Here is a 27,790-nt window from a genome sequence, read left to right as displayed (position 1 = left end):
CACATCCTTTAAGTGTTCAAATATCACTTTGTCAGACAGTATACTGACTAAGATTCTGTGACCTGACACCCCTCGCCAATCCCTGTACTTTGGAACTCCCTTACCGTGTTCCACTTGTTCATCGTTTCATTGCACTTGTCACCTTCTGGGAAGAATTGTAATTTACTTATTTGTTATTTTTGTTTCAATCTGATTTTGCCACTCCCTCCCCTTCCACCCCCACCCCCCACCCCTGGAATAGAAGCTCCTTGAACTCATGTAACTTAAGAGACTGTTTTACTCATTCACCTTATATATATCTATGATAGTTGCATACCGGGCTGGGTGTTCGGTGGCTTGTGTGTTCTCATTTTATCACTTGACATGGAAGTATGTGTGTTTAAAGATGAGTTGTTGCTTGAGCTGATGCCTGCCTCCTGAAATGTCTCTATAACATAGCTTAGTAAGATATTAACAAATCCCAGTGAAACACATCTGCTCTACTGTTGTCTCCAGCTCCTGGTCTCTTCAAACTTTTAAAACTGTCATAGATTACTGGAAACACAACTGCATTTGAAATTATGTCAATACAACAGTAGTTGCAGATGCTCCATTAAGGGTTTAAAAACTAAATTGTCAGCCAAAGAAAATGGCTTGTAAATGTTTGGCCATCACTCCAGTCCTGCAGAAGTAAGTTTTGTGGCAATGAGGGAAGTGGGGCTCCCTGCTCACTAACACATAAATGACTAAACTGGAGAGATTTCTTAGGGTGTCTGCTAACCAGTGGTGTGGATATGTAACTGGATGCTGGTATTGCAGTGCAGTTGTAGTGAAAATCCAGGAGGTGATGAAAGACAGTCTATGGTAATAGAACTGGAGGAACTTGGGGGATTGGATCAACTAGGTACAGTCTTGCTGCTCCCTCTTTTTCATTTGTATAAGCATTTTTTCTACAATCTAGAAAGTGCAGTGCAGTGCTTTCCAGTTTAATTGATGGCCCGGTCTGGCATAAGTGATTCCACATGGTGGTTGACAAATGACTCTTGGGTTAGCCCTCCACCCCTCTTATTCAAGAAATAGACAAATTAGCAGAATTTTCTCTTTTCTCTATAGAACTATCACTTGCACATCTATTTATCTATCTTAGATGAAATTTTAAATATTTTATAAACTGATGAGACCTCTTGTTCTTGGTTTCGGCAGAAAGTGGAATATCATAAATAAAATTGTCTTACATTCTCAGTCATCGGGTTGATGGATGGTTAAAGGAAAAGCAGCATCCTGGGTTTTTCAGAGGCATTGCTATGCTTAGATCAGATTATATGGTGACTTGTAGTGTAACCATGCTAATATCTCTTTACACAAGAAAAATTTCTTCTAAATAACAATATCAATTTTGGACTGCTCAAGGGATTTAGTAGAAAGGCTTAGAACATGGCAGTGGTAATAGATACTCAGAAGGTCAAAAATTCTCAGCTAGAGAATGGTTCAATATGCTCATTTATCACTTTCCACTTTTGCTCATATAAAACAAAGACATACAACTAGGTGTAAGGTCAAGTACTGTACCAGCACAATCAGGCTTTAAAAAAAGTAAAGCAAATCCCAATTTACTACTGTCAGTTCACAGAATTCACTCTGATATAATCTTCATGTTGTAGATATTTCTGATTGAGGTGTTCCCAAAACTCATGGGCAGAAATAAACTGAATGACAAACGATGTGACTCTTCCACATATATAACACATGTCATCTAAAAATTGTAATGCACATATAATTACCTAGTTAATAATTTTCTAGAAAAATACTGATGAAAATAATCTGAATTTACCAAGAATCAGACAGAGACAATTGAGAGAAAACAAAGTGCAAGCTTTCTTTAATCTATTGGTTAGGCTAGATTGGACAGATGGCTTTTACAACATTCTTGGGAGAATTCACAATTTAGGATTCATAAGCTGTGATCCTCAGATGAGGACAGTGGATACTCACGCACATTACTGAAGCCAAGTGGTAGGACGATACACTGCATCCAAGCTGTTTCCATGAGTGAATAGGCTCTAGCCTTTCTGGCTTGTTTTCTCGGTGCTGGAGAAGACATCACACATTCTTTGGAAGTAGAGTCCAACCCAAAACTCCACTAGATCTCCTGTCCTGCCTCTGTGTGGTCTGGGTGACCCACTTTAGCCTGAAGGAGCTCTGGGAAATTCGATATGTCTACAACCAGTTTAAGGGCTACTCCTGGGTGGTCCTTAGCAGTTAATAGGGTTTGATTCCGGGGCCATTATATGAGATTCAGAGAAGCCCAAGAATCTGGGCCTGGACAAGATCCAGTCTGTTAAGAATGGTGATTACTCCTGAGCGTTTCAATATATAAACTGGAAGGACTAGAGCAGTTCTGGGAGCATGTACAGATAACATCAAACACACCTCACCAACTCTGCAGCCATCTTGGTTACCATCTAACAAGGTCCAACTCAAGGCACCATTTTCAGATTGAGCAATAACTAGGCATTAAGACAGGTGTCCAGAACTTTCCAGGAATGGCCTTATGACTAGAAAGACCCAAAGGCATTTGCTTTAATCTACTTAGATTCAGTGATTTCTCTAAATGATATCAATCCTTAATTATATGCACATTAATAAAAGAACTGAGATGTGGCAAATCTAAAACTCATTTATATTTTATTATAAAAAATAGTGGGTAGGGCTTCCCTGGTGGCGCAGTGGTTGAGAGTCCGCCTGCCAATGCAGGGGACACGGGTTTGTGCCCCGGTCCGGGAAGACCCCACATGGCGCGGAGTGGCTGGGCCCATGAGCCATGGCCGCTGAGCCTGTGTGTCCAGAGCCTGTGCTCCGCAACGGGAGAGGCCACAACAGTGAGAGGCCCACACACCGCAAAAAAAAAAAAAAGTGGGTAGTGGAAAGAGCATGTGCTTTGGAGACAGCCAGTCCTGAGTTTGAATTCTTACTCCCCATTTACTGGCAGAGAGACTGGCTGAGAGACTTGGGGCGTTATCCCAAGAGGTAATACGTGCAGAAAATATCAGGGATTATTCAAAAAATGTTCAGATATGTTTGTATGTGTCAATCTTGTAAGAAAAGTAACAATGTTTCAACCGTAAAAACCTACTTGCAATTGCAAAATGCCTCTTTTATCTGTCTCCATAGCAATCATTAGCATCTAACATAATGTATATTTTACATATTTACCTCGCTTGCTCCCTGTCTCCCATCCCCACTTTCCCCCCAAAAGTAAGAGTTCACGGTTGCAGGAATTTACTGTCTGCTTTGCTCACCATTGCATCCTCAGGAACTGCAGTAGAAACTGGTACATAGTGTCGGGTGGAGTTTCCTGATTGTGGCAGGAGTGGCCAAGGCCTGATGGGTCCTCTCTGCAGTGGTTGGGAGTCAGTCCTCCAGGCCCACTTGGAGCCTCCTCTGCTGCCTTGCCCGGATTGGTAGGCACCAGTTAAGTGAGTTAATCGTTTTTCTGCTTAAAATTGCTTAAGTTCATTCATTTTTCTGAGTCTGAACCGTTGTTATAATTTAGTAAAGGAATTATTTAGAAATAGCTGTTCTGTGAATTCACACTATAAAGGCAGAGGGTGGGGCTTATTTTGTTCTTCACTTCTGATCTAAAGAGAGGGCTTTAAGAGAACATTGAGAATCTAGTTCAGTCCATGGCAGACTGGGGGAGACACCGGAGCCTAGAGTCTGACTTCGGCTGTTAAGTATAAAGGTCACAAATGAGTGACTAGCCAGCAGCTGGTAAATAAGCCAAGGAGGGGGGAAGCAGGGACTAACTCTTGTGTTTAGAAGTTCTCAAAGACACCTGAGCCATCCGACCCGCACCATATACGGGCCGTGTGTGAGAAAGAACCTGCATGAGATCATCTCAGTTTCTGCAGGCTCCTCTCTGAAGGAGAGGATGTGATCTCAAGGGAGAGATGCCGAAGAGGCCCAGACCCTGAAGGATTCTCAATGGATACAAAAGGAGTAATCAACCAACCTCTTCCCTAGAGATGGAGGTTTCTGAAGAACCTAAGAAACACTCTGAGTCAGCTTTATGTCTGCAGGCCTCAGGGATTACCACGCCAGCTCAAAACAATGTCAGTCAAACAAGAATTTTCTTGTTCTCTTTGCTTCCTTCTTCTCCCGATTGCTGCCAACAAGCAGTTGCCCTCACCTGCTTACTAAATACAGTTTGTGCCCCATCTCTCCTCTCTTCCCCTGATAGACCCTCAATGGGGGACTGAGTTTTGATCACTGAATGGGAGTCGACCTTCTGATTGAGCTACATTTGAAGACTCAAGGTAATGACAGAATTTCTTATTATTCATAGTGACAAATGTTTTATAATAGCATACCATTATAGCTATTCAGACTTCAGAGGTCACATTTTCTTCAACTACTGAACTATACTGAAAGTCAAGTGAGATTTGAAGAGCAAGAAAAAGAAGCCTGATTAAGGGACTAGAAAGGGGCAAAATATGCAAGAATGGGAATGAGATATGAGACATATCTAGAGGTGTGATTAAAATAGTAATAAAATAATAAAGTATGTCTGCAGACAATTCTATGACAACAAATCTGAAAACCTTAGACACAGGTGACATAGATGCTTTTCTAACATTATTTAAATTTCTAAAATTATCCCAAGAGAAGGTAAAAAAAAGTCAATAATCAAAAAGTGATTGAGAAGGTTAAAAATCTGCCATTAATGAAAGCCACTAAGGCTACAGATTTTCCCAGCTGGATTGTATCAAGTCTTTATAAAAAATAGATAATTCCTATGTTACTTAAGCTACTGCTCCCCTGGAAAAAATTCTTAATATAAAACCTTATGAAGTTATCATAAAAAACAAAAATGCAGCTCAAACTCCTATGTAAATACACAAAGATCTTTGTAAAAAAAAAAAAGATAGTTGTAATATCCAGAAACCTATCAGTATAAATGCTGTACATCAATCTATTAAAAAAAATCATATGGTAATATCAATACATTCTGAAAAAAATATATGAATTAATCAAAACTACAATGAGGTTTCACTTCACACCAGTTAGAATTGGCATCATCAGAAAATCTACAAACAACAAATGCTGGAGAGGGTGTGGAGAAAAGGGAACCTCCTGCACTGTTGGTGGGAATGTAAATTGATACAGCTACTATGGAGAACAGTATGGAGGTTCCTTAAAAAATGAAAAACAGTACTACCATATGACCCAGCAATCCCACTACTGGGCATATACCCAGAGAAAACCATAATTCAAAAAGAGTCACATACCACAGTGTTCATTGCAGCATTATTTACAATAGCCAGGACATGGAAGCAACGTAAGTGTCCATCAACAGATGAATGGATAAAGAAGATGTGGCACATAGATACAATGGAAAATTACTCAGCCATAAAAAGAAATGAAATTGAGTTATTTGTAGTGAGGTGGATGGACCTAGAGTCTGTCACACAGAGTGAAGTAAGTTAGAAAGAGAAAAACAAATACCATATGCTAACACATATATAACACGCTCTGGGATGAAGTGAGAGAGGTGGCACTGACATATGTACACTACCAAATGTCAAATAGATAGCTAGTGGGAAGCAGCCGCAGAGCACAGGGAGGTCAGCTCGGTGCTTTGTGACCACCTAGAGGGGTGGGATAGGGAGGGTAGGAGAGAGACGCAGGAGGGAGGGGATATGGGGATATATATATACGCATAGCTGATTCACTTTGTTGTACAGCAGCAACTAACACAACAATGTAAAGCAATTATATTCCAATAAAGATATTTTTTTAAATTTATGAATTAATAAGAAAATATGACAAAATAATCAACCTCAAATTAAACTAATTATCATTAAGTTAGAAAATTCTCATTGCAATTAATATGAAAAATTAGATGTAAATGTCTACTGCTGCCATTGCTTTGGAATGGTAAGTTAAAAAAAATTTAGTAAAAACATTAGAAAATAGAAGTTTTTTTTCCTAATGACAGTATTGTATGTCTAGAAACCCTAAGATTCTAATTAAAATCAGAATCAATGAAAAATAACGGATAAGAGAATTTAAGATAAAAACAAGATAAATATGTTAAGACCAAGAACTTTTGTCTATATTGTCTATAAGCAAATGGCAATGAAAATGGAAAGATAGCTGTTTATAGTAAACAGCATAATATTCTCACAGATGACTTTTAAAAAGAAAACACAGGACCTATGTTAAAAAAAATCTGTGAATCTTACTCATAGAATATTAAAGGACATAAAACAATCTTTGAAATATGGAAAAACATAGTGTGATTTTGGATGGGAAGAATTAATACAGTAAAAATGTCAATTCTTCAAAATTCTCCTATAAATTTGAGGCACTAATAATAAATAGAGCTTCATCAAGGCTGATTTCAGAATTGGATACAATGATATAAAAGTTCGCTTGGAAGAATATATGTCTGAAGCAACCAAGAAAAGTTTGATTATAGGAGAATTAGAAGCTGCGAAATACGCTTCACACATCATTCATCAGACTATAAAGTCACTACAGTCAAATCAATATGGTATTAGCCATATGGATCCATGAAAAATAGAGAATCTAGAAAATAAATGTCTGTATATGAAAATTTCATATATGGGAACGTTAGTATTTCTATTCTGTGGGAAAAGAGTGACTTATTTATTAAGTGGGGATGACAAATAGCTATTTATCCAGAGGGAAACTAAGTTGGGTCCACTCTCACTCTATGTGCTGTTCAGTGCTGTAGCCACTAGCCACAAGTGTTATTTACATTTTAATGGAACTTAAATTTAAAAATTATGTTTCTCAGCTGTTTTACTCATGTTTTAAAGTGTGGCTAGTGTTTACTTTATTGGGCAGTGTAGATTATAGAAGCTTTCCAGCTTTGCAAAATGTTTTGTTGGACAGCACTGATTTCTCTCTCTCTCCGTATAATATTTACATGTATATATTGTTTATAAATATTTACATAAACATAAAAATACAAATATATATGTATACATGTGCATTTAATTGTTCCCTATTGACTTAAAATTTAAAAATAAAACAGAAGAAAATCACCAAGGCTACCTATACAATATAGGGGTTAAGGGGAAACTTCGTAATGTTACCAGAAACCCAGAAAAAATAAAGAGATATAGTTGACATAAAAATTATAACTTTTGTATACACATTGATATCAGTATCAGTTAAGGTTCTTGGTTGAAAACAACATACATTTTAACTGTATGTTCAGAAAAGCAATTTGGAAGGGAAAATGCAACAACTATAGTGAGGGACTGCTTTTGAGAAGATAGCACTGCTGTCTCTGTAGGACATCAATACCACATTCACTGTCTTGCCTTGATCATTTCCACCTTAGAGTTATGTGCAGGTGAATCTAATAGGAAGGGGCTGGGGCATGTTCTAGTACCCTAGCTGAAAGGGAACCTGGGAAAGCAAGTTTCTACTTTCTGGCTTAGGAGACAGAACTCATAAGTGGAAAATCATCCACATATAGAAAAAGTGTTCAGTAGATCCTGGAACAGCCACAAACGTGACAAGTGTCCACTACACTAACATAAATAAAGTCAGCAGACAAACGATGGAATTGGGGGAAGGACATAAAAGGTTGCAACCCAGATGATGATGAGCATTTAACGTCTATAATACAGAAAGAATCCTTACAAATTGTAAAGAGAAAGACAAACCACTCAATAGAAAAATACTTCAAGGATATGAATAGGGAATTCACAAAAGAGTAAACTCAAATTTCCTGTCCTTAAAATAACAAGGAAGTATCACTTCACCATCGACGACTGACAAAATTGTAAAATTTCAATAAACCTACTGCTGGTGGGGATGAAGGGAATTACATATTCTTTGCTACTGGAATTATACATTATTCTCATCATTTTGGAAAACAATTTAGCAGTGCTTCTAAAATTTTAAATAACCATAGCCTTAGAGGCAACCCCATTCTTCAGAAGTAAAAGCACCACTGTATAAAAATATACATACGAGCATGTTTATTGTACTTTTTCGTAGAGGCAAGAGTCTGAAAGAGTGAATGGCCTTCAACTGAGAAAAAATTACGATACATTTACACTATGGGCTATTAAAAAGCAATTACAACAGTGAGTAAGACCTGTGTCATTTGTCTTGGAGCGATTATGACAGTGAGTTGTTGAGTGAGAAAAGCAAGATGCAGAGAAACAACTAGAACAACACACAACACACACTATAAAAAGTGGCAGAGTTTTTACAAGAATCATAATGGGGGAGGGTGAATTGATGCAGGTGAAGAAAGGGAACAGAGAAGAAGTAGGCAAACCAAGAAAACAAGCCTTGTCAATTAAAAACATAACCAAAAATCTCATTTATGTAAAACTACCTACCTGAGTTATGTATACCTCCTTCAAGAGAAACCATAAAATAGTGTAGTCTTGGTCTATAGACTTTAGAAATGTCTAAAATATATTCTTAGGGGAAAAATTATTTCACAGAGTAATATGTAGAGAATGGGTCCATTAAAAAAAAACAAAGAAAGGTGTGTGTTTATATGTATTTGTACTGAAAAGATGATACTTATCCATTTCTTAATTCTGGTTTCCTCAGAAAGTGTAGAATTGGCAAGCAAAGGCTGGTTTTACTTCTTATACTAGTCCTAATTAATTTCAAAATTTAAAACACAAAAATTAAAAATATGTTAACATTCTAGAATGTATTGTAAAGGGAATAAACTCTATTAGGATTCAGAGAGTAATTAGAGACCATCACCTGAGAGAGGGAGCCTTTGGGGTAGCCTGTCTGAGGAAAGTGTCCGAGCTGAGACCTGAAGAATAACAGTGAGCTTTATTGTGGAGAGCTGGACAAAGAATATTCTAAGCTGAATCCACAGGCCTGACAGTTCATTTGAAGGGCAGAAAGGAAGCCAGGGCACCAGCTGTGTCAGGGGCACATGGATAGGTGGTGTGGATTAAGGTCAGGGAGGCAGAGACTTATAGACCACTGCTAATAAAAGTTTGAGTTGAACCACTTCTAGTCAGCAAACAGGAAAAGTACTTAAATTTTAAACCCTTTATAGCAGCTTGACATTGCTGAGGTTCCAGCCGTTGATCACCAGACTCACCTCAGTTCAGGTGAGTTTGAAGTTGGATGGTGCAGCTCATGTTGCAGATTGCTTCCAGTCATATGCAGTAGGACCGTATGTCAGTCCATGGTGCAATAGAGAAAAAACAAAAGCATAAACTAAAACAAACTTATCCTCTCCACAGGTTGATAGAGAAGCACTGTCATAAGACCCGGAGAGATGTTTGGTTGCTATTCTCAAAGAGGTAGTAAGCCACTGAAATGTTTTAAAAAGAAATGACTCTTTATATATATCGTACAAAAGAATTTTCTAGTTTAAAACTAGAATTGTCCCAGCTTTCATCATGCAGAATGGCTTGGAAAGGATCAAGAGTTAAACAGGGAGTAGTTAGGAGACTGCTGTGGTGGTGCAAGTAGGAGATGGTGGTGGCGTGGACCAGGTGGTGGTAACTGGACTGGAGGATAGAAAAGGAAGAGTCATGAGGAGCCAGGGATGATTTCTAGTTTCCTTCCCTTCCCTTTTCTCTTCTTTCCTTTCCTTCCCTTTCCTTTTCTCTCTCCCCCTTTTTTTTTTTTTTTTTACATAATAACTGGTACACTATGATGATATCTATGGAGATGCAGCTAATGGGAGAAGAAAAAATTGAAGGCACAAATCAAGATTTCTGGCTTGGACAAATTTGAGTTTGAAATGTATATTACACACCAAAATGGAAATAAAGCTCATCAGAGAGGTGTGGACGAGAGGCATAATTTGGGGAGTTATTAGCACATAGGTAACATGTGAACAATCATCCTAGTTTACCCAGGACTCTCCCTGTTTTAGTACTGAAAGTTCTAAGACCTGGGAATCCTCTTATTCCTTGGCAAACTGGGGTAGTTTCTCACCTTATGTAGATGGTATTTACACCATGGAATTGGATAAGTGCAACCAAGGAAATCACACACCAGGATTGAGTCAGGAAAATATTAAGAGGAAAGAATCTTCGAAGAGCTCACCAGTGAGGAGGTAGGTAAAGGCAAGACAGAAAAGTGTCAAATATCTGGAAACCAAAGGAAGAGAGACTGTCAACCATAGAATGCTGGTGAAGGTCAAGTAAGAAGAGGACAGAACAGCAGATTTGGCAAGATGATGGTCATAAGTGACAGTAACAAAAGAATAGATTCTTGGGAGTGATGGGAAAAAACCTACAGTGTCATAAGTTGAATAATGAATGGCAGGAAATAGGGTTAATAAGTACTAAAAAAAATCATCCTAGCAGCCTTGCAATGAAGCGGAGCAGAGAAATGGGCAGTAGTTTGAAAAGACTGAAGAGAGTATAAAAATGCTGTTTATGATTTTATTTGGGGAAATGAAACTACTATGTGAGTGCAGTAGGATTGCCTGGCAGTGTTAAATAGCTGTATGAAAATTTTAGCATAAATTTCAAGTGGTTGTATTCTTCCTAGTTGTTTATCTACAATTACATTTAGCTTCTCAGATGCTGGCGTGAAAAAAAATTTTTAAATGGTTTCAGCCAATATTTGGGATTTTTCAGGGGAACGTGCTAGAGAAAAAAGGAGGCACGCAAGGTAAAATAATTAAAAGGGAATTATTTCAGTTAGGTAACATGGACTAAAAGCCAGGTTAAAGGGGGAAGAGGAAACATAATTAAGTTGGAAGAGAGTGAAACGTGAAGGCAATGGGTTAGATGTTTCACTGAAGTTGAGGAATTCTGGCAAAATGAGTACTTGGGAATGCAAGCTGAAAGAACAGCAGTTGGCAGCCAGGGAAGGGAGTGACTGATTTTAAGTTTTCAGGGATGGTGAGTTACTGCTGATGCAACCAGCATCACTGGTTGGGAGCGGGTGGAGGAACAGGTAATTGAAGGTGAGGAAGGGAAGGATCTGACAGGCAGGGTAAACGGTTCATCCATGTGCATTCTGAAGTTACCGAGAATGATGGCATGGAGTTGAGATGGAGAAGAGAATGAGTCAAGAGGGACAAACTGGGTCAAAATATGAGAATAAGGAGGAGATGTAGTGGGTGGTTTAGTCTGATGGTGCAAGCTTCAGATGGGAGGGAGTGATACGTAGCCAACCCCTTACCTTCTGGTCCTGTGGTATATGGGGTATAATAGAAAAAAAACCCAAAACCTCTGCATCAGACAAGGAAGATGGTATCATCAGGACTTAAGGTAAGAAAATCATTAAAGAATTAAAGATAATTAAAACATTAATTAAAGATAATGCTCAGAGAAGAGACTGAATTGATAAGGAAATCTCAGGATAGTATACTGTTAGGATTGGCTACATAATTTTCAGGGCCCAGTGCAAAATGGACATGCAGGACATCATGTTCAAGAATCATTATGAATTTCGGGACTTCCCTGGTGGTGCAGTGGTTAAGAATCCGCCTGCCAATGCAGGGGACGTGGGTTCGAGCCCCGGTCCGGGAAGATCCCACATGCCACGGAGCAACTAAGCCCATGCACCACAACTACTGAGCCTGCGCCCTAGAGCCCACGAGCCACAACTACTGAGCCCGCGTGCCTAGAGACCGTGCTCCACAACAAGAGAAGTCACCGCAATGAGAAGCCCGTGCACCACCACAAAGAGCCGCCCCCGCTCGCCGCAACTAGAGAAAGCCCGCGCATAGCAACGAAGAGCCAACGCAGCCAAAAATAAATAAATTTACAAAAAAAAGAATCGTTATGTATTTCAAGATGGCAACAAAACATTATGTCAAATGTGGGCCCTTCTAAGTGTGGGGTCCTGCGTGACTGCACAGGTAACATGCCCATGAAGCTGGCCCTACCTATTCTGGGCCTAGGAAAAAGATTGGGGAGGGAGGGCAGCATTTGGTCAGATTAAGGGATATACTATATTTCTTTGTTTGAGGCTGCTATGTGCTAACCATTGTTTAAATGCTTAACCAATATTATCATTTAACCCTTCTAACAGGTGAGGTAGGTGGTATCTCCCTCTTCAGCAGATGAGGAACCGAACGCACTGGAAATTTAAATGATTTGCCCAAAGTCACAGTAAGTTGCAACCTGATTTTATTTGATTTGATTTGTTTTTTTACTGTTAAAATTGAGATGTAATTCACATACCATAAAATGTATACATAAAGTTTACAATTCAGTGGCTTTTAGTATATTCACAAAGTCGTGCAACTATCAACACTATCTAGTACCAGAATATTTCCATCATTCCAAAAAGAAACCCCATACTCATGAAGCAGTAACTCCCCATATCCCTTGGCAACCATTAATCTATTTTCGAACTCTATGGATGTGCGTATTCTGGGCAATTAATATAAACAGGATCATACAATATGCAACCTTTGTGTCTGGCTTCTTTCACTTAGTATAATTTTTTTAATAAATTTATTTTATTTAGTTTTGGCTGCGCTGGGTCTTCGTTGCTGTCTGCGCGGGCTTTCTCTAGTTGCGGCGCGCGGGCTTCTCACTGTAGTGGCTTCTCTTGTTGCGGAGCACGGGCTCTAGGCGCTCGGGCTTCAGCAGCTGTGGCTCGCGAGCTCTAGAGTGCATGCAGCCTGATTTTAGATCTGCATTCCTAACTACCAGGCTGTGTTGCTTCTCAGCAGTCCTGGAGTTAATAGATGACTTGGAAGACTCAGATTTAGGGCTGACCAAAGTAAACAGCGGTATGAGATGTGACAGAATTAGTCCTCATTATGTCCCCAGAAGAAGAAGAAAAATCAGCTGCAAGGTAGTTTTTTATTTCAGTTTTATTGAGGTACAGTTGACATATAAAATTGTAAAATGTACTTAAAGTGTACATCGTGACGATACGATATACATATACACTGTGAAAGGATTCCCTCCATTTACTTAACACATCCATCACCTCACGTATTTACCTTTTGTTTGTTTGTTTTTCTTTTGGTGAAAACATTAAAGTTCCACTCCTTGAGCAAATTTCAATTAAACAATGTAGTGTTATCAACTGTAGTCACCATATTTTACATTAGATCCTCATACTTCATATATCCAAAGAAAATAAAACAGGATATAAAAACAGGATATCAAAGAGATATCTGCATCCCCATGCTTATTGCAGCATTATTCACAGCAGCCAAGATATGGAAACAATCTAAATGTCAGTCAATGGATGAATGGATAAAGAAGATGTGGTATATATATATAAATATATAATGAAATATTATTCAGCCATGAGGAAGAAGGAAACCATGCTATTTGTGACAAAATGGATGGACCTTTTGGTCTTATGCTAAGTGAAATAGCCACATAGAGAAAGACAAATACTGCAAGATATCACATATATGGGGATGTTTAAAAAAGAAAAAAAAACACATACAGAGAGAGTTGAAAAGGGGTAGCCAAGGGCTGAAGTGTAGGGGAAATGGGAAGAGGTTGGTAAAAGGGTATCAACTTTCGGCTATAAGGTAAATAAAGTCTGAGGATCTAATGTAAAACATGGTGACTGTAGTTAACACTGTAAGGTATAGTTTTGAATACTTAACATAAAAGCATCCTGAATCAACTCTCATGTGCTACTTTCTAAAGAGGAAAGATACTTCATTTTTTAGGAAGTTTCTGGGCATGGATTTTTGCCAAGTTGGTGTAGGTAGTAGATGAAGTAGAAGCCTCAGGTCATGAGATGACATAGCTAATCCTAGAAAACCACAATTCCAACAAAGTGTTACAATCAGAAATCATTTGAGTAAATTATCTGATGAAAGTTTAAGAAAAGTAATTGGGTAAATAAAATCATTATGATGCTGATACCACAAAAGGAAAAAAGTCCTCATATATGGATGAATTTTTACACACTGAAAAACTACCTATGTCCCTTGGAAAAATTTGTGATCTAATTTCTTAGCACTCCGTTTTGCTTTGGCTATATACATAAGAACTCAATGATCTCACCATGTACTACTTGGTCTGTGTGACAAATTGGTTATCTTATTTATGACTGAATCTCAGTTTATTCTTTGTCTCCAGATACTTTCACACTGCTATGTGTATGAGGGATTGGGGGGAGAAAAGATGCAATTAATTTCAGTCGAACTGATTATTTACCAATGCTTGTAAAAAAAAAGACACAGCTGGTTGCATGATTTATTGGCCTATGTAGTCTTTGTGCTTATTGAAATATGAATTGATTAATGTTCTCTGTCTAAACTTTGCTTTTGTTTTAATGGACTAGTAATAAATAGGAGTTTGGGTCAGTTTGATGTAATCCAAAGTAGAAAACAAAGAACAACTAATGAGTAGCTCTCCTAATTTTTTTAAGGCATTCCCTGGAGTATAGTATTTCCTTTCTAGCTATGCATTGTAGATGACTGTATCTGTTAGCACAGTTGTGTATGTGACACTTGTAATGGCTCAGCTAGATTAAAAATGGAGGAAATACATTCAGCCTCTTTCTGTTTTTTAGCACTACTGAAAAAAGGCATCTTCAATTAATTATACTTCTTAGTTAACAGTTATTTTGTAGATAACACACTTTCAAAGAATTAAAATATAATAAAATATACAGTAGTGCTACTGTATAAACTGTACCTTTCTATTATTTTGAAATCCACTTTCTGGCAGTAGGACTAGTGTCCTTATGAGAAGAGGAGGAGATTATCGGGATACACGTGCACAGAGGAAAGGCCATGTGAGAACACAGCAAGAAGGCAGCCATCTGTAAGCCAAGCAGAGAGGCCTCAGGAGAAATCAACTCTGCCACCCCCTTGATCTTGGACTTGCAGCCTGCAGAACTGTGAGAATATATTTATGCTATTTAAGTCACCTGTATGTGGCATTTTGTTATGGCAGCAAATTAATATAGTTGGAAACTGTTCTATATTTTTTAAGTTAGTGCTAAAAATAACTCACATCTGTTTTTAGAACTACTAGCATACATGATTGTAAGTGAATGTCAATTGGAGACTTTAAAAAAATTCAGTGTGGATGAAATTAGACACATTTTCATTTCTCTGAGTTTAACATGTTATTTATATTAGAGCAGTAAAGATTTTCACCTTTACAAATAATTATAAAACATTTAGAAAACATAGGACAAAAGAAAAACATAATTTCTTATCCTGATATATTTTGATATATCAACAAAGCCAGTAATAAAAAGTGGAGAAATTAACTCTACACACGTTTATTTAAACTAGAGATTTAAAATTTAGTATATGAATATTGTCATTAAATGTACTTCATATGTACATACACAACACACACACTTTTTGAAAGCTATGTCATCAAATTCTACTGCATCAATTTAGCATAATTAATGTAACCAATCTGTTGTTGGATAATTAGAATTTCAAATATTCTCAATTATAAATATGACAAATACGATAAATTCTCTATGACAGATACTTTCAAAAATTAACATATATACATATTTTCAGCTGTCTTTCTTCTTCTAAAGCATTCTCTTCTACCTTCCAAAGAGGAAGGATACTTTGTTTTGGCAATTTCAAGTGTGGGTTTTGCTGTGTTGATCCAGGAAAGGGATGAATTAGAGCAATGTATAAGTCTAAGAGGCTATGTTAATCCATGTGAGGAAGACACATGCAAGAAAAGAAAAATGTTGAGTTGAAAAGATGGAGAAAAGAGGTGAGAGAGAATAAATGGCCAGTGCTCAATTGTAGAAAGAAGTTTTGGAGAGTAATAGAGAATCGGAGACATTGGGAGCGGCTGCCAAACTGTAATGAGGATTTTAGGGAAGATAAACTGGGGAAGATTTTTGGAACTTCTGTGTAGTATGACCAAAATACCCATTCAAAAGTCCTTTTGAGGAATATGAAAATTTTCATTTTATAAGTATTTTTGAATATTGGATGATGTTTTCTTTAAAATTTAAAAAACACTGATTAAAAACTACCACTTCATTTGTAATACATAAACAGGGATTACATATGTGTGTGTGTGTGTGTATTTGCAGCTTAATTCTTGAATACACCCATAATTTATAAATAACATGCTTGATAAAAACGGTGTGCAAAATTTAAAGGTTTTAATCTATATTTTCAAACTGCTATATAAGAAATTCTTTTTATCCACTGACAGTATTTAAAAGTGCTTGTTTTCTTACCATTTCTTCAACTTTGCCAACTGATAGGTAAACAATGATGTCAAATTATTTCATTTTTTTTATCATCTTTATTGGGGTATAATTGCTTTACAATGGTGTGTTAGTTCTGCTTTATAACAAAGTGAATCAGTTATACATATACATACGTTCCCATATCTCTTCCCTCTTGCGTCTCCCTCCCTCCCACCCTCCCTATCCCACCCCTCCAGGCGGTCACAAAGCACCGAGCTGATATCCCTGTGCTATGCGGCTGCTTCCCACTAGCGATCTACTTTACGTTTGGTAGTGTATATATGTCCATGCCTCTCTCTCGCTTTGTCACAGCTCACCCTTCCCCCTCCCCGTATGCTCAAGTCCGTTCTCCAGTAGGTCTGTGTCTTTATTCCTGTCTTACCCCTAGGTTCTTCATGACATTTTTTTTTTTCTTAAATTGTGTGTGTGAATATTTTCTCGTATTACTTCTCTGTCTCTCTCTCATATTATTACCTTTCTCTCTCCTTCTCTCTCTCTCTCATATGAATGGCTGGCCTATAAATTTTCTAATTAAAAATTGAATAATATCTCATGAAATATATAGTTTCCAATATTTATTTTATAAGATTTATAGCACAGTATTTTCACTTTAAATGAAATGCAAAGCTTATATGTTACATAAAGAAATCTAGTTTCAGGTAACGGTGAGATGTAATGTTTTCTAAAACTACAAAATTTTGTAGTTAGAGCTCTTAGGAAATACTGTTCTTAGTTATCATTCTCAGAATATGGATTATTTCTCTCAGTTAAAAGGGTTGACTTTCAGATTCAATCTTATTAAGTGTAATCTTGAGCTATTTGTAATGAGGTGGATGGACCTAGAGTCTGTCATACGGAGTGAAGTAAGTCAGAAAGAGAAAGACAAATACCGTGTGCTAACACATATATATGGAATTTAAAAAAAAAAAATGTCATGAAGAACCTAGGGGTAAGACAGGAATAAAGACACAGACCTACTAGAGAATGGACTTGAGGATATGGGGAAGGGGAAGGGTAAGCTGTGACAAAGCGAGAGAGTGGCATGGACATATCTACCAAACATGAAATAGATAGCTAGGGGGAAGCAGCCGCATAGCACAGGGAGATCAGCTCGGTGCTTTCTGACCACCTAGAGGGGTGGGATAGGGAGGGTGGGAGGGAGGGAGATGCAAGAGGGAGGAGATGTGAGAATATATGTATATGTATAACTGATTCACTTTGTTATAAAGCAGAAACTAACCATTGTAAAGCAATTATACTCCAATAAAGATTAAAAGAAAATCTTTCTTTTAAGAATCTGTCAGAAAACATATATCTAGCTTTCAGAGAAAATTGGTGAGTAAAACACTCATTTATATTTTTACGTTTTATCTCCTTTGCAGTTTCAGATATTTTCTCCCCTACCTCCTATTTAAGCCTTAGGCCTCCACCTCTGCTCCCCCTTCCCTTTTCTGTTTCTTATTTCAAGTAGTAACATCTATCACTCAATCACTCAAGGCAAAACTTGCAAATCACATTTGACACCAGCTTTTCCTCTACATTTTCCAAGTGAAATCGTATCAATTTTATTTCCTGAATATATTCGTTTATTTTTCTTGTTCACGGCAAATGGTGCTTAGCATAGGCCCTTATTAGCTCATCATGGTATTCTTTTTCATAAAATTTTTTAATGCATCTTCCTCATCTAATAAATTCCAAACTCTGTAATCTGGTAAATAAAGCCCCCTGTCTTCCGATCTCTTCTCTCTCTCCAACTCTTGCATTTTATATTGAGTTATTTGCTCTTCCCGAAAATTCAACATATTGTATGTCTCTGTTCGTTCTTTTCAAAAACTGTTTGTTTCCTTGGAAGTAAGAGTCTGTGTCATTTCTTTTTCTTTGATTTCCTAAATTTTGCTTTTCTTTTAAGAGTTAGTTTACCTGCCTCTTGAGAGACTATCTGGTATGGCCCAGGTGCTCATCCTTGTACTTTTTTTTTTTTTTTTTTTTGGTACGCGGGCCTCTCACTGTTGTGGCCTCTCCCGTTGCAGAGCACAGGTTCCGGACGCGCAGGCCCAGTGGCCATGGCTCACGGGCCCAGCCACTCCGCGGCATGTGGGATCTTCCTGGACCAGGGCACAAACCCGTGTCCCCTGCATCGGCAGGTAGACTCTCAACCACTGTGCCACCAGGGAAGCCCCCTTATACGTATTTTTATGATACGTTTCCTCCTTCTTTTAATCTATCTGTATCATGATTAAGCTCTTTGCTCCTCTTCTACTTCTCTGATGATTAGAAGTAACTTTATGTATGGGACTGTCTTATTTTCCTTTGTGCTCACAGTATCTCACCTAATAGCATATATACATATATGGTATTAGCATGGATACACACACACACACACACACACACACACACACACTCTCAATACGTAATTTTTGGACTAAACTGAATGCCATGTCTTCATTTCTCCTCTATTATGAGAAATATAAGAAGTGAGCTGCTCTATAGTTTTTAAAAAACTTTGAACAAGTTCAGAAAATGTTTACTATTGTACTTTCTTATTACATTAGAGGAAGAGAAATCGCTAATCCTTGGCCCCAGGTTTATATATTTAGTGTAAAGGGATATATCTTATAGGTCTTCTTGGTCAGGAAGAAGCTCACATTCAAATCCAGAAAGTTCTTTTTATTTTTTTAACTTTAAAGAAAACCTCTATTTTATGAACCATGACCTGCCTTCAAATAACAGCACAGAATTAACCAATAGAGAGGAGACACAAGAAGAAAAAGCTAAAATATGTAGAAAAGGGAGACAGACCAAAGGTAGGCTTGGAATTCACTGGTCTTGATCAAATCTTTAATAAGCTTACAGGCTTCACGTAGCAGAGTTGCACTCACCTACGGATTCCATACAGCCCTTCCAGTGCTTTATCTTATGGATGGAGGGGACCCTCTGTAAAGTATCATGAAGTGCGGCAACATAATTTAGATTATGAGAATCTAAACTAATTAAGTTTGCCGTGACCATTCTATACCAAGAGCTCTCCTATACATAATTTTTCACATCTTACATAGATATAGACATACACACACAATTGTTTTTTAATTATTTGTCATAATCTTGTTTTCCCTGACTTAAATTCTTTAAAGCTAGAATGTATAAATTATATTTTTTAACTCCATGCACATAATACATTGGTTGTGCTCCAGATATCTACCTGATAATTTTTAGTTTCAAAATTTAAAAAATCTTTTTTTCCTCAGTGAACATTACTAAGAAGTCAATAACTCATCAGTGCATAGGTAATATACACGAGTTCTCTCCTACCTCACCAAGTTGGGGAAACACCTAAAACTAACTAATGGCACTTTTTCCTCTCAAAAATTTGTATAATTTATGGCAGCAGAGGACTGGAGAATTAATGGAAGGGTAAGGAAAAAAAAAAAAGAAGCTTCCCTCTCTTACATTTGAGAGATTATATGCCTTTGAACCCTAGATTCCTTGCATGCCAGGACTGTGACTTATTAATATTTTATCCTCAGTACCTGGCACATAGTGAGTGCTTAAGACATGTCTGAATGAGTTAATGGAGGAGAAAAGTCTAGGTCCCTGACTGTTAAGCAACATCTCAACAATTTAGTGAATGAACAGAATATGTGTGGGGTAGGAATTCAATCAATCAACACAGGCATGTACAAACCAACTTTCAGATTAGTTAGAACCAGAATGAACTCTCCCTTTGTGGGTTTAAATTTGGTTAGATCTGTGATCTGGAGTCTCAGATCACATCTGTTACTTGATCTTGGATCTTGACAAAAAGTGACAAAGGAGTGGCATTCAATGATACAGTCGAGAAATGGATCTCTTCATTCTATTTTTGGGGCGTAGGTCATTTATCTCCTTGTCTTCTTCCTGTTTTGAAACATTTGCAGGTAGCGAGGTGAAGCAGAATCGGCACAGTCTCTCAGTGTCATAACCGGACATGGGGTTGACCATTGTACCACCAACCATAATCACCTACAGGGCACTTTCAGGGCCCTCTGTGCGATGAACTGGACCTGGCAGCACTGGCTGTTGCACGATTGGGGTAAGACACACTTGCACATATGCAACCACTGTGCTAGGCCTCCAGGCTGGAAGAAACTGAAACAAGGGTTTGGTGTCTTAAGCTGAGGCACATCGTGAATAAATACCCAATACTGACCTTAGTATTATGCCAAAGTCAGGAATCTGTCTGAATAACTGAACATGACATTCATTCTCTAACTGCTGAGGCTGAGTGAAGGAAGGTGGAAAAGTATATTTTTTGCTTAACTGGGCCTATCACTCTGAAATTTAGCCCCAATCATCTGTCGCACTGAGAGGGGAATGCTGGAATGTTACAAAGCATATTCCCCCAAAATAGAGGAAATGTAGTTCAGAAGCCAGAGAATTCGACTAGTCCCCTCATTTGTTTTTCAAGTTTTGCTCAAATTGGCTCGCAAATTTATCTACTATGCGTTGCACATGGATATTTTTGTCACCGAATGTTTTACAACAGCTGTGATCCTGATGGGGATTTAGTTAACCAAAGGCCCCTCTGCATGCAAGCGGTCACCAGGCCTCTAACGGGCTGAGGGCTGAAATGACAATAAAGTGAGCAGAACCATGCAGCTGTGGACCAAATGTAGGGTAATAACTAGCAGTTGGCCATTACGGGGTTAACCGCTGGTGTTCTGGTAAGTGTAAAAAAATGTGGAGGTCCTGCTCAAAAACACAGCCCAAATTCGAATAGTTCCATTGGGTTAGAGTTAAAAATGCTTCTGCTTCCTTTTCAGCTGGTGATTATTTTTAGGACACCCATCTTGTTGGAGTGTCTAACACATATATTATAATTATAATTTTTTGATAATTATGTCGTAGTTTTCCAACATGCTTTTAATCTAAATAAGGGATCTTTGCAGAATATCAGCTTCTTAGTCTCTGGGGTTTCAGCCACTAGTGCCTGTGCCTTTATAATTTCCAGACTTGTTGCATTTACTCTGGGAAGAATTTTTACCTACATTTGTTGAGTTAAAGAGCCATCCATTCTGTTGTTTTAAACAAATGAAATTGTATCACTGCAATGTCAGTCCAAACATGTGTAATTAACATGGAAAATATGTCTGAGCCATATTGGTCAAGATAGATGACTTCCTTGCATGACTTATAAACAGTTAGAGGCATAAAGCCAGGATGTCAAAACCAAGTTGTATACTGCAAAGGTTTATCTGGGAGGACTTTCAAATTACAAAGGAAAAAAGAGACAAAATCAGCCTGCCACGCTTTCTTAACAAGGGGAGCAACTTTCTGCTATCTGTATAAAAATAAGCCTTCTGTCCTCCTTTCGACATGTGTTACTCACACTGCAAAGGTCAAAATGGACATCTCATTCTTCTGGAAATGTTCATCAAACAATATAATGGTACATGTCAGGGCTTTCAGATCATTCTGGCTGGAAAGGGGCCTCTAAACTCCTTTTAAATTTTATCAGTGACTGTGCACAGAATTCTCTTTGGAATTCTTTGATCAGTGTGGCCTAGGCTCTGAAAGAAAGAGAATTCTATCCCCTGCGTGCTTTTCTGAGTCCTCTGAAAGCTACCAGCTTTGACCTTTTTCTAGGGTTGTTTTCCTAGGTAACGATCCAGTGATACTATTGCTTACAGGTAGTAGAGTTGTAGTCACCTTACCTGCAGATGCTCTTCCGTTCCTTTGCTGGATGAAATGAGCTCATTCGGAGTGCACCTGAAGAATCTTTTTTTGTCCTGAAGTATAACCCAATCCTGTTTTTATGTTATCAGTGGCATCAATTAGAAATTAAGTGTGCCAAGAACCTCTGAGAAAATCCCACTTGTGACTGAATCGCATCCCAGGAAGTATAGTTACCAAGGCATAAGTTAACTTGGGATAAGAAAAATCCAATTTGACTACAGCCCTATACAGCAATACCTCCCTTTCCAGAAGGTGTAATGAATTGTCAGTGTACAGGTTTGTAGACTTACTTATATGGGAAATTCTTCCTCTGAGAAAGGTCCCTTGGTTTCATTCTGGTGGTGCTATATCAACAAGGTTCTTGACCACTTGGTTCGTGAAAGCTTGCTGTTCATGAACTAAACTCATGTATATTCTAATAGTAAAGGCCTTAGGATGTATAATTCCTTCTTTAATTACCAAGCAGCTTGAGCTCTGAATGGTGTTTTCATATATGAGAGGGTGGGAGAGTGAAAGCAAAAGAGAGAGAGAAAGTGAGGGAGAAAAAGAGGGAGAGAGAGGTCTAGGAATATTTTGCTCTACTGTTTCAAAAGGGAAAATTGTCTAAATTGTTCTATCTTGAGGTTACCTGAAGAAGGGTGCTCATAAAATAAGACTGCTTCCTACTGCAGACGTCAGTTTTACTGCGGATTGCAGGAAAGTTTTACATGGATTTTTGATATCTGTCAAGGAAAGGGAAGTTAATGTTCTGCCGGGCAGGGAAGGTAAACATAAAACACATGGGCTCCTCGGAAACTGAACAAAACGTGGAAGCCCTCACTCATCCTTGGGAATGTGGTAAAGCTACGAAAGCAGAACCATCATCACTCCATCTTTCTTGGCATTTAGTCCCACGTCAGCATTCTAGAAAACCTTCTCTACCCTTCCTTCCATTCCACACCTCTGATAACATCTGATGAGACTGGCAGGATAAAGTTGAATAACTCACGGAAAAGGGATGCATTCCTTTCCGTCTTCACCCTGCTGGGTACCTCAGTATATCGAGGATGGATGCCTTTATTCTAGGCCCCATCCCTCAATTACAGGAGCTTTGCAGTACTCTTATCTGGATGGATTGAAGACCTAATAGGAGAGTGGGAAAAGGATTAGCATCCTCAGAAAAGGAAAGCAAAGAACTTATCAAAACAGGACATAGGGTGCTACCTTGAAGCCCAAAACTCAATTTTATGTTTTTATTTTTCAGACTGATGCCATGAAAACAACTGCCAACAAATCAGTGAGTATAGTGCAAGGGATTTCTTGTTTATCTTTTTAAAGTTGAAGATGTAAGGTAGTAAATTACTATAAGATATATTCTCAGCCAAAGCTAACCTGGGGGGTGTGTTATATAAGTGTGTTGTATACGCATGGGCATATGGTCACATACACATGTATCAAGGAATGGATTGGTCATCCTGAATATATTCAACCTCTTGTGAAATACTGGGCACTGGAAGTTGGAAGCTGCAGCAAACACAGCATATGCTATAAGCATTTCACCTATTAAAGTATCTGACACTTGGCAGGTGCATTCAAGAATGACCGCTCTTGGCAAGTCCATCTTAGCCTTGCACACGAACAATAAAGAGAAAGGAATATTTTCAGTCTGGCAGAAATAAGCAACAGGTGCTAAAGGCCTTGTGCTGTAGTTTAACAGGAGGGAGTATACTGAACAGTGTGAAATAAGCAGACATGATTATAACGTACTTGTAATGAAAACGATGGCTCCTAATTAATTCTGGTCTAGACTTGTTCAAAGACCCTGGGGCCAGCACACCTTAGGGGAAGGATTTTACCCTTTAATAATAACACAATGCATAAAATATTTAGTAGTGTACCCTTCATAGAGTAAAAAAGTCCCTTAGGGATTCTAAAATCTAGGGCTGTTTTTTCTGACGTGGAGCTTTAGTGGTCATCCCATATGTTCAGGGCTGTGGAACCTCCAGTATGTCCTTGTCTAGAATCTATTTGTCCACTCTTTAGCGTAAGGAGCTTAATCCAGTATTTTATCCTCATCTCTCATTCATTCTGGTTCTTGAAACAGATTATTTATTGCATCAAGGCTGCTATTCACCACACATGTGAGATCTCTAATGTCACAAGCAGTTATTCTTGAGTGACTCCTGTTCTAGATGCTGTCAATGAAGATGGTATAGCCCAACGTTCATACACCATTGTATCCCTACTGTATCTTTTGTGTCTAGTGCTTTGTTTGCAAGATTACTAAGAATGCAATAGGGCAATCTTGACAATTGTAGTAAAACTGACAAAAATATTTAGGCTCTGGAGTAAGATTTGCCAAATTCAGAACTGTTTCTAAATCCTGCATATGTGGTTTTGACTTGATTAGTTCAATTCCCCAAGGCCGTTTCTTTTTCCATAAAGTGAAGATAATAAAAGTCTTTACTTCACAGGCTCTTTTGAGAACTGAGTTAAGTAATTCATATATTTACCTTAGTAGCATATCACATTGTGTTTATTTGAATATGTTACTTTCAATTATGTTTTCTAGAGTAAATTCCATTGAAAATAACAGAGTGGGAACAGGGGTTGCTCTGAAAGAGCATATGATATTCACACTTCTCTAGATGCAATTTCTAGGATAAACCTTCTTCCTTTATCGTGATCTGGGGCTTTGCTACGTAAAGTGTGGTCCGTAGACCAGCAGCATTGGCATGGCCTGGGAGCTCGTGAAAAATGAAGAATCCTGGGTTCCACCCCAAACTAACTGATTCATAATCTGTATTTTAATGAGATCCCAAGCAATTTGTGCGCACTTTAAAATTTGAAAAGCTCTGGTCTATACAGCTAAGGTCCTTACGTGTCCTTTTAGATTTTCCTGATCTTACGCCTAATTTAATCATGTTTATTATACCTGTATATTTTTGTTAACCCAAATGTTTACTTTTAAAATTTCTGAATTGCTAGACAAGTCTTTCAGAATAAGTGACACTTTATTGATGCACGGTATTTTAATTTTTCTGGTACACACTCAGACCCCCAAAGCCATATTGATGCTACGTCCCCTCCCTTCTCTCACCCCGAAACACCTTAAAGACTCTCATCATTTGATTACTAGATTTTGATTTGCCTGTTTCTAGAGAAACTACTAAGACATATTGGGCATTCCCTCTTCTGATTTTGAAATTGAAATAACATCTATGTGGGGCTTAGTGAGAGAAATTTAAGAAAGGCATGGATCATTGGATCATTGCTTCATTCCATAAATTACTTTTCTTGACTGTATTAAATTGTTGATAGATTTAATTCTGCCTTGAAGAAAATGTTTAGTTTAAAAAAAAAAGTTTCGAGACAAATTTTGACCATGCTTAATAGAAGACAAATGCATTCAGATAAATTGAAATTAATTCAAATTAATCATTTAAAAGTTCAGGTAAAGATTTTTTTTAAATGATTGGTACAAGGTTCTGCTAAATTTACATATTTTTTCCCTTTTAAATAACACTTTCAAGTTACATATAGTCCTTTAACTTTTTTATGTGTAACACTATTATTATTTCCAATTAATGGGGATATTTTCCATACTGATTTTTTTTTTCACTTACTATTCGACCACCATCTCATAACAAGGACAGCTTGAGAGTGCGTGTTAACAAAGTCAAACACTACAAATGAACTTCACAGTTCTCTGCACTGCTCATTCTCACCTCATGAATCCGAAAGTGTCTATGAATTTGAAAGATTGCTGCTGGCGGATGATCTCACCTTCCACACTTCCATATTCTCTGGTTACGGTTTTTCTCCTGTAAATGGCTCCCTATACTTGGAGCTGCAGTGCCAAACTTTCTAGACAGGCATAAATTACTGCTGTGTCTCCCTTCCTCTTTTTCTTCATTTATATTTCATACTGTATGACAAAGTGAAACATTGAGTAACGGATGGTGCTGAAGGACGGTGACTATTTACTGTGTTTTTTTCGTGCTCTGGGCGTTTTATATGTCTGAAATACCGAACTGTATGATACTAGAGATCAAACAAGAGGACTTGAAAATTTTCATTTGTTGCAAGGAAGCTCTGGTTTTATAAAGGCAGCTGCAAATTAGACTTTAATTGCTAACTGAAAGGAATGGTTGCAATATGTTGTCGGGCAAAATATGAAAAATACAGAAAGGTCAAAGTAGTAAAGTATATATCCACTTACCTAGAGCACTGAATCATTCACTGAGCTGACATTCCTGCTGTAAACTCACTCACTTTCATAAAAGATTTTTTTTCCGTTTTAGGAACAAGAGAGATGTCTGTGTCATGCCAGCCCTAATACCTAACCCATCTTAATGGGAAGGGCAGCAGAGCAAATACCTTTCTTTCTCTTACTTGGTTCATTTTTAATTTATAGGCTTTAAAACTATTTATCAACTAACTTCCTTCCTCCCTTCCTTCCATTCTCTTTTTTCCCAATAATCTTAAACTTTCTCCTGAGGGGAATACCAGTTTTCTCCTCACTGTCCATGTAGTACGTGCTCCCTACAAATTCTTTATTTTTACCCTAAAGATAGAGGCTGTCTTATTTTCTGAAACAGACTGGATGCCAATTTTTAAAAATTTAAAACAACTAATAGTGGTAAACTCTGTAATTTCTCTCAAAAAATTTTCCCCCAAATTAGGGCTTGACGTTATACTGGAACTGAAATGCTCAAGTTAAAAGAAGGAAGGAAATGAGTATTTATTGAGGGTCTACTATGTGCCAGAAGTTTTCCCTACATGATTTCTTCTAATCCTCATCACAGCACTGAGTGAGAGCTGTTATTCTCTCTAATTTGCAGTTTAACAACTGCAATTCAGACAGTCAGTAGCTTGCCCAACATCATATAGCTACTAAATCTGTATGACTCCAAAGTCTTTCCCACTTGATTATATACCAGTGTCCTCTCCCTCAATTTTGCAAATGAGACCCATGAGGAGCAAAGAGACTGGGGGCTTAAATTGGTGTCTGAGTTTGAACTGGATAATAGGTTCTCTGTTCATCCCACTGTGCCATTGGCAATACAAAGATGGGGAAAAAACTTGTGCAACTGGCCCTAAAATTAAAATTCACATTAAAATATCTGTAAGAAAATTTACCATGTTCATTTTCTTGAGGGGTGGAATCTATTAATATATTTCCTGTCTGTTACTGACAATAAAATCTCATGTGATTCCTCCTCATGTTTCTTTCTATCTCTTTCTCTCTTCAGTGCCATGAGTTGATCAGACCCCAGAGATAACGACTGTTATTTTTAAGGAATTCTGTATATGGTTGCAGGCAACACAACTTTCTCGTCTCCATGGAACTGGAGCAGAGGTCAGATTATGCTGGGCCAAACTCCAAATCTATAGAACGAATTTTCTATTTTCCAACCATTAAGGCGGACTGTCCTCATAAATTTATGTAACTGTTCAAAGAGTGAGCCTTATCTTTTTCCTATTTCTCTCTCTAACTTCTTCCTCCCAACTTCAGAATTGAAACACAGTAGGGACTCGTAGTACAATAAATATTTTTGCATATTTGTTACTCTTTTTTTCCTCCCACCAGAGTTTACACAGAACAAGAACTCCACAGATGATAAACAGATACAGATGTTTTCCATGACTGTTACCGTATTTACAAACGAAAATATAAGATTTGGTAGGTAACAGTTAGTTAGACTGGGGGAAAGGATTGAAAACGTTTCAAGGTTGTGTTAAGACCTCTTATACCCATTGCTTTCGGAGAGGTAATAAGAAACAAAAACAGAAACCACATAGCAAAATCTGAACATCACCTGCCTTAGAGGTGTGCAGAAAGTAGGCTATACATCCTCTACACCCAGGCCAGCTTGAACTACTCCCTGTTCCTTAAATATACCTTGTTCTTTCCCTTCTCTGAGCTTCTTTTTAAGATGTTCCCTCTGATATA

At 37.9% G+C, this 27,790-nt stretch overlaps 2 long non-coding RNA genes across 3 annotated transcripts; both read left to right on the top strand.

The window, feature by feature from the left end:
• Positions 1-3,306: 3,306 nt before the first annotated feature.
• On the top strand, positions 3,307-12,076 carry LOC132524275 (uncharacterized). The gene is made up of 3 exons (XR_009541840.1): positions 3,307-3,455; positions 4,220-4,295; positions 12,007-12,076. It is a non-coding gene; the product is annotated as an uncharacterized LOC132524275 (long non-coding RNA).
• A 2,543-nt stretch (positions 12,077-14,619) lies between these two features.
• LOC132524274 (uncharacterized) lies at positions 14,620-27,399 on the top strand. Of its 2 annotated transcripts, XR_009541839.1 has the most exons (5): positions 14,620-14,802; positions 18,174-18,287; positions 20,058-20,212; positions 23,099-23,131; positions 27,090-27,399. It is a non-coding gene; the product is annotated as an uncharacterized LOC132524274 (long non-coding RNA). The 2 variants fall into 2 exon arrangements; XR_009541838.1 differs by lacking the exon at positions 18,174-18,287.
• The last annotated feature ends 391 nt before the right edge of the window (positions 27,400-27,790 follow it).

The sequence above is a fragment of the Lagenorhynchus albirostris genome, chromosome 8 (assembly GCF_949774975.1).
Source record: "Lagenorhynchus albirostris chromosome 8, mLagAlb1.1, whole genome shotgun sequence".
NCBI classification, from domain to species: Eukaryota; Metazoa; Chordata; class Mammalia; order Artiodactyla; family Delphinidae; genus Lagenorhynchus; species Lagenorhynchus albirostris.
Note: the sequence above shows the minus strand (reverse complement) of the source record. Positions and strands in the feature narration are given on the sequence as shown.